Below are 16,605 nucleotides of genomic sequence, written 5' to 3'. Positions count from 1 at the left end.
TTCAATATATCTACATAATCTTCCTTCCTCATGATGCCATCTATTTTGTGAAGTGCACCAATCCCTCCTGCAGAAAAGCACCCCGACAGCATGATGCTGCCACCCCCGTGCTTCACGGTTGGGATGGTGTTCTTCTGCTTGCAAACATAACATTATTTTCCTTCAAACATAACAATGGTCATTATGGCCAAACAGTTCTATTTTTGTTTCATCAGACCAGAGGACATTTCTCAAAAAAGTACGATCTTTGTCCCCATGTGCAATTGCAAACCGTAGTCTGGCTTTTTTTATGGCGGTTTTGGAGCAGTGGCTTCTTCCTTGCTGAGCGGCCTTTCAGGTTATGTCAATATAGGACTAATTTTACTGTGGATATAGACACTTTTCTACCCGTATCCTCCAGCATCTTCACAATGTCCTATGCTGTTGTTCTGGGATTGATTTGCACTAGGGGTGTAACGATTCGTTTTAACAACGATTCGATTTGTATCACGATTCGTGGTTGTCGATACGATTCAAGGACGATATTGGTTCATTTAGAACGATACGATCCGAAACGATTCAGTGACTTGAAATCGATTCAGTAACCTTTTAGCCAAAAATTCAACCAGTGTGACTGAAATAAATACCTGGATACTGGACAGTGCAGGTGAAGTTTCCTAGATTCCTGTTTCTTGTAATGGAATCAGGTATCAATTAATTATGAATATAAATAAACAAGTAAACAACAATGAATGGCAAATGCATTCACATTTTATTTGAATAAAGTGCAAACAACACTTTAGGTTGAATTAACAGGAAGTTAAAATTGTCTGATCTCATTTTCAATATTCAATACATTTTCAATAAAAGTACAGTAAGTGCAACCAACATTTCAACAGTAGGTTTACCTGCTACTTCTGCTTTTGTTTTTCAACATAAAAATATTACAATATTAATATCAAAAATAAAGTGCAACCAACATCTCTTCAGGTTGAATTAACAGTAGGTTTACCTGCTACTTCTGCTTTTGTTTTTCAACATAAAAATAATACAATATCAATATCAAAAATAAAGTGCAACCAACATCTCTTCAGGTTGAATAAAGAGTAGGTTTACCTGCTACTTCTGCTTTTGTTTTTCAACATTACAATACAAATACAGTATTAATATCAAAAATAAAGTGCAACCAACATTTCTTCAGGTTGAATTAACAGTAGGTTTACCTGCTACTTCTGCTTTTGTTTTTCAACATTACAATACAAATACAGTATTAATATAAAAAATAAAGTGCAACCAACATCTCTTCAGGTTGAATTAACAGTAGGTTTACCTGCTACTTCTGCTTTTGTTTTTCAACATAAAAATATTACAATATCAATATCAAAAATAAAGTGCAACCAACATCTCTTCAGGTTGAATAAAGAGTAGGTTTACCTGCTACTTCTGCTTTTGTTTTTCAACATTACAATACAAATACAGTATTAATATCAAAAATAAAGTGCAACCAACATCTCTTCAGGTTGAATTAACAGTAGGTTTACCTGCTACTTCTGCTTTTGTTTTTCAACATTACAATACAAATACAGTATTAATATCAAAAATAAAGTGCAACCAACATTTCTTCAGGTTGAATGAGCAGTGGATGAACCTGCTACTACTCTCATTTTAATAAACAAACAATATTCAACAAAAGATCAAGTGTAACCTACTAGGCTACTCTTCAATGACTACAGATTTTTTTTCAAAAATATCAACTGATCAACATGATCTGGCTGCAGAACACTTCTCTGTGCGTTCACTATGTCGCCAGCAGTACTAAAAACTCGTTCTGCTGGCACACTGGTGCCTGGAATGCACAGGTACCGTTTAGCAAGGGTGGAAAGTACAGGTAGCTCTTTCTCCTGAGATCTCCACCACTTCATGGCGTTTTCAGTCAAAGGCAACGCATCTTTTGCTCGGTACTTTAACACCTCTGCTTTGGCTGTCTCGTTTGTGGATTTTCTTTCTCTTTGGGTGAAGGAATCGCCAAACAGCGCATCTAAGGCTTTCTTCTTACAAGGAGGTGACTCATTTGGAGCTACAATATAAGAAATATATTTCAAAATATAGTCATGTTTCTCATTAATACAAAACAACAACAATCTTTTATTGGTATCACATGAAACACACCTGTGGTCTCTTCATTGAATCCTGACAGCTTTGTGCTTGAGCTTCCCTCGTCTTCCTCCTGATTTCCCATTGCTTGCATCTATTGATGTAAGAATGTGTGAACTGTTCAAATTTCTGCTCTGTAATACTGCACACATAAATTTAGAGGAAGATAAAGAACAGATGAGATTTGAGAGAGGACAAATGAAAGGGGAGAAGAGAAAAGAGCAGAGGAAAGAGGAGAGAAGAGTTACCTGGTGGGACACTTCTGCCTCAAAAACCAGTTTTGTGTAGACCTGTTCTCTGTCCTCTTTTTCCAGGTAGGGCAGTTCTTTAAATCGCGGATCCAACGCTGATGCTGTTTAAAGAACAAGAATATTGCATTCATTGCATTATTAAATTAAGTTGACCTGAAATTGCAAGTGATGACCACCTCCTCATACACAAAATAATCAGAAGATTAAACTTTAGTATGTTTAAAAGAAATGTGGCACAGTGATGATGTAAAGCCACCATGAACTAAGAATTGTATTGCAGATATCTTGTTTACTTTTCCATATGAAAAAACAACTCAAATTCAAACTTGAAAACACAAAGGTGTGGCATTTTACAAATTAATACAGTCTAATAACCTAAAATATTAACCAAGTTGATTTGAATTAAGACTCCAAATTAATTACCTATGTTGTGAGCATCTTGGGTGCCTCTGTAGCGTGTGGAGAGGTCACTGGCCATCACCCTCTTAATCTCTGCAACCAGGGTTGAGTCGTCTTCGCATGGCTGTAGGTGTTTCAGCAGTTTTGCTTGAAGAGGAGCAATTACAGAGAGAGTTGGCTGGTCTTCTTCACACATCACAGTGGTTGCCATTTTGACAGGACCCATCAACTGAACAATGTCATCCATGTTGGCAATATCACTCTCACTCAGCGTGCCTACATCTGTGACCCCCTTTCGTAGATCCTTGGACATCAGAGTTGCCATTATAGCTGGCTGTTGTTCCAAAAAACGTTCAAGCATTTCGAATGAACTGTTCCATCTGGTGATTATGTCTTGGATCAGTTTATGTTTTGGTAAATCCATCAGAGTTTGTTTTTCCTGTAGGGCGTGACATGCAATCGGGCTGCGGTGAAAATATCCAACAATTTTTCGCACTTTCCCCAACAACCTGGAAGCACGGTCCACCCACAAACCCTTCTGCGAGGCAAGGTTGAGTGTATGTGCGAAGCAGGTAATGTGTGGACTGAACTGGGCTTCTGCACCGGCCACAATCATATTCCTGGTGTTATCTGTGACGATGGCAGGATTCTTGTCGTAGATTTTCCACTCCATGCAGGCTTCACGCAGTAACGCGCCAATATTTTTACCAGTATGGGCTTCATTTAAAACTCTGGTTAGCAGAACAAAGGTCTTCATTTTCCACTCCGGCTCAATGTGATGAGAGGTAATTGTCACATACTCTTGATTTGAGCATGACGTCCAGCCATCTGTCGTTATCGCTACTCGTTCAGCTTGAGAAAGCGACAGCTTCACATCATTCTTAGTACTTTCGTACAATGCAGGAATAACCTTTTCTGAGAAGTGTGGTCGGCTTGGTATTGTGTACCTTGGCTCCAATGTTTGAATCATTTCACGGAATCCCGGATTTTCAACCACACTGTAGGGTCGCATGTCTTTGCAGATAAACTTGGCAATTGTTGCCGTGATGTTTTTCGCCCGAGCTGAGTTTTGGCCTAGTCTCTGACTAAACATGCAGGCGAGACCTGAGGCTTCTGCAGAGTTGACTTTACCTTTCGCTGCTGTTGGCGCGATGACGTCACGGATAGGCAGACTGAATCGAGTAATGTTTAAAGCCTTTATCATTAAAAGTGCTAAGAAAAAACATCCATATAAAGTCTGACGTGCTTAAATCCAATGGGTTATTTCCTAGTATCGATACAATCGATTTATTACATTTTAAAACGATGTTAGATCGATATATGTTGTCCAAAAGGCCAACTCGCCGAGCACAGATCGATGTAGTTGGATCATAGGAATATAAATCGATACATCGATGTAGTAGATGGATCGTTACACCCCTAATTTGCACCAAAGTACGTTCGTCTCTAGGAGACAGAACGCATCTCCTTCCTGAGCGGTATGACGGCTGCGTGGTCCCATGGTGTTTATACTTGCATACTATTGTTTGCACAGATGAACGTGGTACCTTCAGGTGTTTGGAAATTGCTCCCAAGGATGAACCAGACCACCTGCTTCCAAGACCCCCCTTTTTCCTCCAAACATAACGATGGTCATTATGGCCAAACAGTTCTATTTTAGTTTCATCAGACCAAAGACATTTCTCTAAAAAGTACGATCTTTGTCCCCATGTGCAGTTGCAATACGTAGTCTGGCTTTTTTATGGCGGTTTTGGAGCAGTGGCTTCTTCCTTGCTGAGCAGCCTTTCAGGTTATGTCAATATAGGACTTGTTTTACTGTGGATATAGATAATTTTGTACCTGTTTCCTCCAGCATCTTCACAAGGTCCCTTGCTGTTTTTCTGGGATTGACTTGCACTTTTCACACCAAAGTACGTTCATCTCTAGGAGACAGAACGCCTCCCTTCCTGAGCGATATGATGGCTGCATGGTCCCATGGTGTACTTGCGTACTATTGTTTGTACAGATGAACGTGTTACCTTCAGGCGTTTGGAAATTGCTCCCAAGGATGACCCAGACTTGTGGAGGTCTACACATTTTTTTTCTGAGGTCTTGGCTGATTTCTTTTGACTTTCCCATGATGTCAAGCAAAGAGGCACTGAGTTTGACGGTAGGCCTTGAAATACATCCACAGGTACACCTCCTATTGACTCAAATGATGTCAATTAGCCTATCAGAAGCTTCTAAAGCCATGACATCATTTTTTGGAATTTTCCAAACTGTTTAAAAGGCACAGTCAGCTTAGTGTATGTACACTTCTGACCCACTGAAATTGTGATACAGTGAAATAATCTGTCTTTAAACAATTGTTGGAAAAATTACTTGTGTCATGCACAAAGTAGATGTCCTAACCGACTTGCCAAAACTATAGTTTGTTAACAAGAAATGTGTGGAGTGGTTGAAAAACGAGTTTTAATGACTCCAACCTAAGTGTATGTAAACTTCCGACTTCAACTGTAAATATTCAGACTCACCATTGAGCTCAGGTGCATCCTGTTTCCATTGATCATCCTTGAGATGTTTCTACAACTTGATTGGAGTCCACCTGTGGTACATTCAATTGATTGGATGTGATTTGGAAAGGCACACCTGTATATATGAGGTCCCACATTTGACAGTGCATGTCAGAGCAAAAAACAAGCCATGAGGTCGAATGAATTGTCCGTAGAGCTCCATGAAAGGATTTTGTCGAGGCACAGAACTGCGGGAGGGTACCAAAACATTTCTGCAGCGTTGCAGGTCCCCACATATATATTTATTAGTTCCAAGTAGGACAATCAACAATTACAGAAATACAATTGTTCTCATTATCCAATTGTATTGCAACAATCTCAGGCGGGTGTTTATGGTCTGTATCTGAGCTCTCGAGCATATCATACCCCAGTCCTCTGCTGAAATATCTTCCTGCATATCTTGTATCCACTGAAGTCTCTTACTATCAGAGTTGTCTTCATGAGTAGCTACCATTTTCCAATATAATGATGTAATTTGACCTCTCCCATAACACATATTAACAGAGAGCGTTTCTAAAGTGGTCAAAGTAGGTTGTAGGGCAGATTGTTTAGACTGGAAAAAATAAAGCTTCTCAATTGTAAGTATTTGAAAAAATAATTTAGTGGTAAGTTATATCTTCTCTTTAGTTCTACAAATGACATTAGCCCTTTTTTCTTTTTATTGTATAAGTCCATTACTTTAACAATACCTTTTCTTCGAAGTTCTTTAAACCCCAAGTCATTTTTACCAGGTGTGAAATTGTCATTTCCCCAAATTGGTGTAAAACTGGATAATGCAGGGGATTCACCCAGATATTGCTGTACTTCCTGCCATATAGTTGGTGTTTTTAACAAAGGGATTAGTAGTCTTCTTCTTTAGTTTCTTAAAGGGAGCAGAGTACAAATATCCATCCAAAGTGAAGCCTTTTGTGGTTTCTTGGAGAACCAAAACATTGCAGCCCTAAGTTGTGCAGCCCAGTAATACCACTGTAGGTTTGTAAGTTGCATCCCCCCTCTGTCATAGGGCAAATAAAGAAGAGAAAGTCCAAGCCTTGGTTTTCTGTTGCTCCAGATAACATTTGAGAGTATCTTTCAGATATTTTGGGAAAATAAAGGTGGTGGAGCCAGAGGAATTGATTGAAATGTATAAAGACATTTGGGCAGAATATTCATCTTAATGATATTTATTCTACCAGTATTAGATATAGACAATGATGTCCATCTGTTGATGGATTCTGTTACACTCGTCACCATGGGGACATCATTTGTTGAGCTCAAGGAGCTAAATTCTGGTGTGATTTTAATACCAAGATATGTGAAACCGTGTTCTGTATTCACAAATGGATGCTGTACAATTGGATTCAGTCTCTCTTGCTTGTTTAGGAAAAGGTTATTAATTAAATTGGAGAGGGAAGAAAATTATTTAGATCTGTTAGGAATAAGAGGGTATCATCTGCATACAGGGCCACTCAATGTGCAAAATCTATTTTTATTCCTCTAATTGACGGGTGGACCCTTACTGCAATGGCAAAGGGTTCTATAGCTAAAAGAAGGATGTCCGGCCAGTCCAGGACTCTTTCTCGTGCCCCGGAAAAGCTTAAAAGGTTGTGAAATCAAGTTGTTAGTGGCAACTAATGCAGTGGGGTTGGTATATCATATTAATCCATTTACAAAAGTAGTTCCCAAACCCAAATTTCCCATTTTGTTGGGTATTTATCAGGCTTCAGAATAAGATGAAAGCCTCCTTAGAGATGAGGGGAAGCAACCTTGCTAAAAGGATTCTGCATACAGCTACAGTGGGGAGAAAAAGTATTTGATACACTGCCGATTTTGCAGGTTATCAAATACTTGTTCTCCCCACTGTATATACAGTGCATTGGGAAATTATTCAGACCCCTTGAATTTTTCCACATTTTGTTACGTTACATCCTTATTCTAAAATAGATTACATTGTTTGTTAACCTCATCAATCTACACACACTATCCCATAATGACAAAGCAAAAACAGGTTTTTAGAAATTGTACCAATTTTTATTTTTTAATAATTTGGGATAGGATAATGTAATCCTTCTACCCCCCCTTACCCCAACCCACCCAAAAAAAAAAAAAAAAAAAAAAGAAATTGTAAAGTGGTTATCCCACTGGCTATAGGGTGAATGCACCAATTTGTAAGTCGCTCTGGATAAGAGCGTCTGCTAAACGGCGTAAATGTGCCCTTGAGCAAGGCACTTAAACTAATTGCTCCTTTAAGTCGCTCTGGATAAGAGCGTCTGCTAAATGACTAAAATGTAAATGTTCTTTATACGTAAATATCACATTTACATAAGTATTCAGACCCTATACTCAGTACTTTTGTTTAAGCACCTTTGGCAGCGATTACAGCCTCAAGTTTTCTTTGGTATGACGCTACAAGCTTGGCACACCTGTATTTGGGGAGTTTCTCCAATTCTTCTCTGCAGATCCTCTCAAGCTCTGTCAGATTGGATGGGGAGCGTCGGTGCACAGCTATTTTCTGGTCTCTCCAGAGATGTTAGAACGGATTAAAATCCGGGCTCTGGCTGGGCCTCTCAAGGACGTTCAGAGACTTGTCCTGAAGCCACTCCTGCGTTGTCTTGGCTGTGTGCTTAGGGTAGTTGTCCTGTTGAAAGGTGAACCTTCGGCCCAGTCTGAGGTCCTGAGCGCTCTGGAGAAGGTTTTCATCAAGGATCTCTCTGTACTTTGCTCTGTTCATCTTTCCCTCGATCCTGACTAGTCTCCCAGTCCCTGCCGCTGAAAGACATCCCACAGCATGATGCTGCCACCACCATGCTTCACCGTAGGGATGGTGCCAGTTTTCCTCCAGATGTGATGCTTGGCATTCAGGCCAAGGAGTTCAATATTGGTTTCATCAGACCAGATAATCTTGGTTCTCATGGTCTGAGAGTCTTTAGGTGCCTTTTGGCAAATTCCAATCAGGCTGTCGTGCCTTTTACTGAGGAGTGGCTTCCGTCTAACCACTAACATAAAGGCCTGATTGGTGGAGTGCTGCAGAGATGGTTGTCCTTCTGGAAGTTTCTCCTATCTCTACCGTGGAACTATGGAGCTCTGTCAGAGTGACCATCGGCTTGTTGTCACCAACGCCCTTCTCCCCCGATGGCTCACTTTAGCCAGGCGGTGTAACGATTCATCTACTACATCGATGTATCGATTTATATTCATATGATCCAACTACATCGATCTGTGCGCGGCGAGTTGGCCTTTTGGACAACATATATCGATCTAACATCGTTTTAAAATGTAATAAATCGATTGTATCGATACTAGGAAATAACCCATTGGATTTAAGCACGTCAGACTTTATATGCAGGGGTGCACATAACTGGTACGCAGATACGCAAGCGCGACAAATTACTACGCGCCTTTGCGTACTTGACCGATCTTCTCATCTAACCTTACACATGACATGTTGCTTGTCAACTACTGTCAGGGATGTCCAAAAAGCAACAGACATTAAGCAGCCTTTTTGGCGTTTCGCCACCTACAAAGAAACGCCAACTGGAGCCAGAGCCGAAGAAAATAATTTTTTCGGAAAAGTGGCTCCAAGATGTGCAGTGGCTTGAAGCTAACGATGAGCGCACTGAAATGTGGTGCAAGATTTGCCGCTCAAATCCACATCTAGCAGACAAAACAGGTGCATTTTATAAAGGCTCAAAGAATTTCAACCATCCTTTATTTGACCAACATGAAAAGAGCAAGGAGCACACGAATGTGGCGCAAGCCATTGCTAAAAGCTAGCCGAGAATAAATGCATAAAGCTAAACACGCACGTCCCATGTCTTCCTATTCTGAGGATGTTCCTTTACTGAATGCTTTTTGATGGATCTGAGGACATCACAAAAACTGAGCAGGAAATAGTTTACATTGTGTCTGTGTCCAGCAACGGAGAGTTTACTTCGGACTTTATTGGACTGATTGAATTGGGTGCTGACCGAACCGCACAGGCCATAACAGACGGACTTGTGAGACTTTACGGGGCTGCTGTCAACGTAGGTATGGGTAAGTTTCATAATACCAGATGGTCTGCATGGAGGCATGAAACACTGTTAAAAATATCAAGACTATTGCCAGCCATTAAAATGCAACTGGTTACCAGGTATTTATTTCAGTCACACTGGTTGAATTTTTGGCTAAAAGGTTACTGAATCGATTTCAAGTCACTGAATCGTTTCGGATCGTATCGTTCTAAATGAACCAATATCGTCCTTGAATCGTATCGACAACCACGAATCGTGATACAAATCGAATCGTTGTTAAAACGAATCGTTACACCCCTAATATATATATTTGTGTGTGTGTGTGTATGTGTATATATATAGCCAGAACTGTGCAGTCAAGAAGATAACCTTTGTGTCTGTTTCTGTTTATTACTAGAGGTATGTAATAGCACGTTTATTTGATATTTCTGAGTTCATTTAGCATGTTATTGGTTTTGTGTAAAATTCACGAGGTAAAATGGCGGTGCCCTCTCGTTCTGCTTCAACGGACTTCAGTGAGGACAGTGCCGGTGCAGAGAGAAAATGTCACGGTCACACTACAGATTTGAAGCTGAATGAAATGATTAGCAGTTTTCTACATGTGTACTAATATTCAGACACATTCAGTAGTTTCTGTCTTTATCAATAAATGTTGCTATGGTGTGAACAGGAAATACAATTGGTTTTTGATTGAAATAATACAGTGAAGACAACGTTATTCGGGAACATATTACATAGTACTGCCTAAAACAAACTGTAACCTTGGACTAAATGGTTTTTGAGTCATTTGTGCATTTATGTGAATTTCGGAAACCACCTATAGGTGAAGGGCACTTACGTTGTGTAGTGTGTACTTTGTGTCTAAGGTGTACCTGCACCTATGTCAGTCCAAGGCAAACACTGAATTAGATAATTGAACAACAAAAAATATAATATATTTTTAGAGAATAAAGAAAGTGCCAGAATTGTCAAGACAATAACTTTTGTGTCCGTTTCTCTTTATTACTACAGGACGACTAGAATTAAATCTGAGGCCGGTAACATCAATAGTGAGGACAAACCCAGCCTGCCTCTCTCCTTCCACACTGAGTCCAAACCTACAGTCACTGGGTCCTGATTGTGACAGTGGAGCCCAGTTTGCTAAGCAGGAGCCAGAGATGGCATCAGTGAAGCTGGAAGACTTCAGTCAAACACTGGAGCTGAATGTCAACATTAAAGATGAAGAAGAGGAGGAGAAGATTGGGAAATCTGTTTCTCATGGTAAGAGCAGGTTCTATCTAACTAAGTTTGTGTTTATTCCAACGTCTCACTGTGCATGAAAAGTTGCAGTAGAACTGTTTTATGATGAACTGTTTGTATGAAAAGGTAGATGTTATTTCGTGCTACAGAGACTTGCATGGTTTGACACCAGTATTGCCAGCATGTGATTTATTCACTGGGCTATCTGGAGTGATCAGAGAGTAGACTAAAGAAGTGAAATTGACAAACTGCCAGTGTTTTAAAGTTCTATGAAATGAGTCTGTGTAGTTACTAACCCTTGTGATAGTGAGTGGAGGATGATATGGCTCATCATTTTAATGACTTTTGTCCCTTTTTAGCTTTTGACTCTTACCCACTTTTAGAATAGTTTTTTTTCCCCCTTTTGTATTGTACAGCCTACTGATATGAATACATATGTCACCTGGTACAGCCAGAAGATTTTTAGTAGCCACGGTGCTTCTACACCTGCATTGCTTGCTCTTTCGTGATTTTAGGAAGGGTTTCTGTAAAGCACTTTGTGACTTTGCCGATGTAAAAAGGACTTCGTAAAATAAATGTATATGTACATTACCAGTCCAAAGTCTGGACACACCTACTCATTCCAGGGTTTTTCTTTATTTTTACTATTTTCTATGTTGTAGAATAATAGTGACTACATTTAAAACTATTCAATAACACATATGGAATCACGTAGTAACCAAAAAAAGTGTTAAACAAATCAAAATATATTTTAAGTAGCCACCCTTTGCCAGCTTTGCACACTCTTGGCATTCTGTCAACCAGCTTCATGAGGTAGTCACCTGGAATGCATTTCAATTAACAGGTGTGCCTTGTTAAAAGTTAATTTGTGGAATTTCTTTCTCAACATCAACTTTTCAGAGGAGACTGCGTGAATCAGGCCTTCATGGTCGAATTGCTGCAAAGAAACCACTACTGAAGGACACCAATAAGAAGAAGAGACTTGCTTGGGCAAAGAAACACGAGCAATGGACATTAGACTGGTGGTAATCCGTCTTTTTGTCTGATGAGTCCAAATTTCAGATTTTTGGTTCCATCAGCCTTGTCTTTGTGAGACGCAGAGTAGGTGAACGGATGATCTCCACATGTGTAGTTTCCACAGTGAAGCATGGAGGAGATGGTGTTATGGTGTGGGGGTGCTTTGCTGGTGACACTGTCTGTGATTTATTTAGAATTCAAGGCACACTTACCAGCATGGCTACCACAGCATTCGGCAGCGATATGCCATCCCATCTGGTTTGCACTTAGTGGGACTACCATTTGTTTTTCAACAGGACAATGACCCAACACACCTACAGGCTGTTTAAGGGCTATTTGACCAAGAAGGAGAGTGATGGAGTGCTGCATCAGATGACCTGGCCTCCACAATCACCCGACCTCAACCCAATTGAGATGATTTGGGATGAGTTGGACCGCAGAGTGAAGGAAAAGCAGCCAACAAGTGCTCAGCATGTGTGGGAACTCCTTCAAGACATTCTAGGTGAAGCTGGTTGATGGAATGCCAAGCGTGTGCAACGCTGTCAAGGCAAAGGGTGGCTACTTTGAAGAGTCTAAAATATAAAATATATTTTGATTTGTATAACACTTTCTTTTGGTTACTACATGATTACATTTGTGTTATTGAATAGTTTTGATGTCTTCACTATTAATCTAGGTAGAAAATAGTAAAAATAAATAAAACCCTTGAATGAGTAGGTGTGTCAACTTTTGACTGGTGCTGTATATTACACCAACTGACTGGTTCTTCTGATGTTGTTCACACAGGAGACCGTATTGAGACATTCTCTACATCCAGAGAGCAACAGCAGGAAGATCACAGAGCTAAGAGGTCTCACCATTGCCCACATTGTGAGGAGATTTCCCCAATTCTATCACAGTTAAAAATACACACTGGAGAGAAGCCTTACTCCTGCTCTGATTGTGTAAAATGCTTCACAACACCAGCTAAGCTAAAACGGCACCAGAGAACACACACAGGAGAGAAGCCTTACTCCTGCTCTGACTGTGGAAATAGTTTCTCTCAACTGGGCCACTTAAAAACACATGAACGTATACACACAGGAGAGAAGCCTTACTCCTGCTCTAATTGTGTAAAATGCTTCACAACATCAGCTGAAATAAAACGTCATCAGAGAACACACACAGGAGAGAAGCCTTACTCCTGCTCTGACTGTGGAAAGAGTTTCTCTCAACCGAGCCACCTAAAACAGCATGAACGTATACATACAGGAGAGAAGCCTTACTCCTGCTCTAATTGTGTAAAATGCTTCACAACATCAACTATGCTAAAGGTTCATCAAAGAACACACACAGGAGAGAAGCCTTACTTCTGCTCTGACTGTGGGGCGAGTTTCTCTCAACCTGTTAACTTAAAACAACATGAACGTATACACACAGGGGAGAAGCCTTACTCCTGCACTGACTGTGCTGCGAGTTTCTCTCAACCTGGCAACTTAAAACAACATGAACGTATACACACAGGAGAGAAGCCTTACTGCTGCTCTGATTGTGGAAAATGTTTTAAAACATCAGTTGAGCTAAAAGGTCATCGGAGAACACACACAGGAGAAAACACTTACTTATAAACACATCAACGTATACATTAAGGAGAGAAGCCTCAACAGTTGTCTCAGACCAGTTTAAGAGTAAAGTCCCTCATCACTTCATTCTCACCTCATAAAGGAAGTGGTAACAGTGCATTTGATAACATTAAGAAAGCGTAACACTCTATTGTAATCCTATTGTTTCTCACTGTGAGAGAACTGTGCAGAGGAAAGGGAGTGTTATAGAATGTTAGCCTGTCTTGACTTTACTGATCAGTGTTCACCTTGTCAGTTTTGGTGTGTTTTGTCATCTTCTACTGCAAAGATATTGAGATGACCTTGGATTTGCCCTTAGGGTTGAATACACTCAGTAAGGTCTGATAGATGACTGGGTGGTACTGCTTTCCTGTGCATTTTTCTGTGGGAATGAGCTAGTTCGGACACTCATCGGTACAACACAAGACATGCAGCAAGATCTTTCTTCACAGTCCCCAGGTCCAGAACAGACGCTGGGAAACTCACAGTATTAAATAGAGCCATGACTACATGGAACTCTGCCAGGTAACTCAAGCTAGCAATAAGACAAGATTCAAAAAACATAAAATAACACCTTATGGCACAACAGGAACTTTTAGCTCAGCTGATGCTGATGCTGGCTTCCAGTTGAAGCTTGCATCTGTTACAAGACCATGGTGCTTGCCTCACGGAGCTGTGAGGGGAACGGCACCTCCGTACCTTCAGGCTCTCATCAGTCCCTACACTCAAACGAGGGCATTGCGTTCATCCACCTCTGGCCTGCTGCACAGTTCCCGCTCAGCCCAGTCAAAACTGTTCGCTGCTCTGGCACCCCAATGGTGGAACAAGCTCCCTCACGACGCCAGGACAGCGGAGTCACTCACCACCTTCCAGAGACACTTGAAACCCCACCTCTTTAAGGAATACCTGGGATAGTATAAAAGTAATCCTTCTACCCCCCCCTTACCCCACCACACCCCAAATAAATGTATATAATATTGTAAAGTGGTTATCCCACTGGCTATAAAGTGAATGCACCAATTTGTAAGTCGCTCTGGATATGAGTGTCTGCTAAATGACGTAAATGTAAATGTGAAGCATTTTACACATCTCATATGTATATACTGTTTTCTATAACATTCTACTGTATCTTAGTCCATGCCGCTCTGTCATTGCTTGTCCATATACAGTGAGGGAAAAAAGTATTTGATCCCCTGCTGATTTTGTACGTTTGCCCACTGACAAATAAATTATTAGTCTATCATTTTAATGGTAGGTTTATTTGAACAGTGAGAGACAGAACAACAACAAAAAAACATCCAGAAAAACTAATGTCAAAAATGTTATATATTGATTTGCATTTTAATGAGGGAAGTAAGTATTTGACCCCCTCTCAATCAGAAAGATTTCTGGCTCCCAGGTATATTTTATACAGGTAACGAGCTGAGATTAGGAGCACTCCCTTTAAGAGTCCACAGAAGCAATCAATCAATCAGATTCCAAACTCTCCACCATGGCCAAGACCAAAGAGCTCTCAAAGGATGTCAGGGACAAGATTGTAGACCTACACAAGGCTGGAATGGGCTACAAGACCATCGCCAAGCAGCTTGGTGAGAAGGTGACAACAGTTGGTGCGATTATTCGCAAATGGAAGAAACACAAAATAACTGTCAATCTCCCTCGGCCTGGGGCTCCATGCAAGATCTCACCTCGTGGAGTTGTAATGATCATGAGAACGGTGAGGAATCAGCCCAGAACTACACGGGAGGAGCTTGTCAATGATCTCAAGGCAACTGGGACCATAGTCACCAAGAAAACAATTGGTAACACACTACGCCGTGAAGGACTGAAATCATGCAGCGCCCGCAAGGTCCCCCTGCTCAAGAAAGCACACATACAGGGCCGTCTGAAGTTTGCCAATGAACATCTGAATGTTTCAGAGGAGAACTGGGTGAAAGTGTTGTGGTCAGATGAGACCAAAATCGAGCTCTTTGGCATCAACTCACCTCGCCGTGTTTGGAAGAGGAGGAATGCTGCCTATGACCCCAAGAACACCATCCCCACCGTCAAACATGGAGGTGGAAACATTATGTTTTGGGGGTGTTTTTCTGCTAAGGGGACAGGACAACTTCACCGCATCAAAGGGATGATGGACGGGGCCATGTACTGTCAAATCTTGGGTGAGAACCTCCTTCCCTCAGCCAGGGCATTGAAAATGGGTCGTGGATGGGTATTCCAGCATGACAATGACCCAAAACACACGGCCAAGGCAACAAAGGAGTGGCTCAAGAAGAAGAACATTAAGGTCCTGGAGTGGCCTAGCCAGTCTCCAGACCTTAATCCCATAGAAAATATGTGGAGGGAGCTGAAGGTTCGAGTTGCCAAACGTCAGCCTCGAAACCTTAATGACTTGGAGAAGATCTGCAAAGAGGAGTGGGACAAAATCCCTCCTGAGATGTGTGCAAACCTGGTGGTCAAGTACAAGAAACGTCTGACCGCTGTGATTGCCAACAAGGGTTTTGCCACCAAGTACTAAGTCATGTTTTGCAGAGGGGTCAAATACTTATTTCCCTCATTAAAATGCAAATAAATTTATAACATTTTTGATATGCGTTTTTCTGGATTTTTTTGTTGTTATTCTGTCTCTCACTGTTCAAATAAACCTCCCATTACATGTATAGACTGATCATGTCTTTGTCAGTGGGCAAACTAATAAAATCAGCAGGTGATCAAATACTTTTTTCCCTCACTGTATGTATCTATATTCTTAAATTCCATTCCTTGCTTAGATTTGTGTGTATTGGGGTATATGTTGTGAAATTGTTAGATATTACTGCACTGTCGGAGCTAGAAGCACAAGCATTTCGCTACACCTGCAATAACATCTGCTAAACACGTGTATGTGACAAATAAAAATTGATTTGAAGAGACAGATTTTTTCAAATGTATTTTATATTGTATTCTGCTTGTGATACGTGGTTGGAATACCACTGTGATATGTGGATGTCTCTCCTGGCTATCATAAGATGAATGCACTAGCTTTCTGGACGGGAGCATCTGCAACATGACTAAATTGTAAATGTAGTGCTTGATTATGTATTCTATATATTTTTTGTGTTTCCTGTTTGTACCCCAGGAAGAGTAGCCGCTGGGGATCCTAATAAAATACTAAATTGTACTGAGTGAATCAGATAGAGATTATGTGATGATCAGTTTTAACCATTAGTCTTATTTTATTTTTTTACCATTCAATGTGTTTCTATGGGATGAAATAGTAAAGGCCAAATTCAATATTTGATCAAATCATTTTAAAATATATATTTTTATAACTAAAGGGGTCCTAAAATTCAAAATCAAAGGGAGCGTTGTAGAATGTTAGCATCTCTTTACTTTACTGATCAGTGTTGCACCTTGTCAGTTTTGTTGTGCTTAGATAGCTTCT

General features: G+C 40.5%; 1 long non-coding RNA gene across 1 annotated transcript; it reads right to left on the bottom strand.

The window, feature by feature from the left end:
* Positions 1–1,964: 1,964 nt before the first annotated feature.
* Positions 1,965–2,709, bottom strand: LOC123490891. Its single transcript, XR_006661090.1, has 3 exons — positions 2,382–2,709; positions 2,149–2,227; positions 1,965–2,056 (listed from the first exon to the last, which is right to left on the bottom strand). It is a non-coding gene; the product is annotated as an uncharacterized LOC123490891 (long non-coding RNA).
* Between the last annotated feature and the right edge of the window lie 13,896 nt (positions 2,710–16,605).

This window comes from Coregonus clupeaformis, unplaced genomic scaffold, assembly GCF_020615455.1.
Source record: "Coregonus clupeaformis isolate EN_2021a unplaced genomic scaffold, ASM2061545v1 scaf5346, whole genome shotgun sequence".
Classification (NCBI taxonomy): Eukaryota; Metazoa; Chordata; class Actinopteri; order Salmoniformes; family Salmonidae; genus Coregonus; species Coregonus clupeaformis.
Note: the sequence above shows the minus strand (reverse complement) of the source record. Positions and strands in the feature narration are given on the sequence as shown.